The sequence below is a fragment of the Peromyscus eremicus genome, chromosome 12 (genome assembly GCF_949786415.1).
Source record: "Peromyscus eremicus chromosome 12, PerEre_H2_v1, whole genome shotgun sequence".
In the NCBI taxonomy this organism is placed as follows: Eukaryota; Metazoa; Chordata; class Mammalia; order Rodentia; family Cricetidae; genus Peromyscus; species Peromyscus eremicus.
The window spans coordinates 77,254,786-77,255,653 of NC_081428.1; positions in this window are offsets into that span (position 1 = coordinate 77,254,786).

The window sequence follows — 868 nt, forward strand, 5'->3', positions numbered from 1 at the left end:
AGACCACTTTCTAAATAGAACACCAGTAGCACAGACACTGAGAGAAACAATCAATCAATGGGACCTCTTGAAACTGAGAAGCTTTTGTAGGGCAAAGGATACGGTCAACAAAGCAAAGCGACAGCCTACAGAATGGGAAAAGATATTCACCAATCCCACATCTGACAGAGGACTGATATCCAGAATATATAAGGAACTCAAGAAATTAGACATCAAAATGCCCAACAGTCCAATTAAGAAATGGGCTATAGAACTAAACAGAGAATTCTCAACAGAGGAAACTCAAATGGCTGAAAGACATTTAAGGAATTGCTCAACATCCCTAATCATCAGGGAAATGCAAATCAAAACAACTCTGAGATACCACCTTACGCCTGTCAGAATGGCTAAGATCAAAAACACTGAAGACACCTTATGCTGGAGAGGATGTGGAGCTAGGGGAACTCTCCTCCACTGCTGGTGGGAATGCAAGCTTGTACAACCACTTTGGAAATCAATATGGCGATTTCTTAGAAAATTGGGAATCCATCTCCCCCAAGATCCAGCTATACCACTCTTGGGCATATACCCAAGGAATGTTCAACCACACCACAAGAGCACTTGTTCAGCTATGTTCATATCAGCATTGTTTGTAATAGCCAGAACCTGGAAACAACCTAGATGCCCTTCAACTGAGGAATGGATAAACAAAATGTGGTACATATACACAATGGAATACTACTCAGCAGAGAAAAACAATGACATCATGAGGTTTGCAGACAAATGGATGGATCTAGAAAAAATCATCCTGAGTGAGGTATCCCAGACTCAGAAAGACAAACATGGTATGTACTCACTCATAACAGGATACTAGATGTGGAACAAGGAT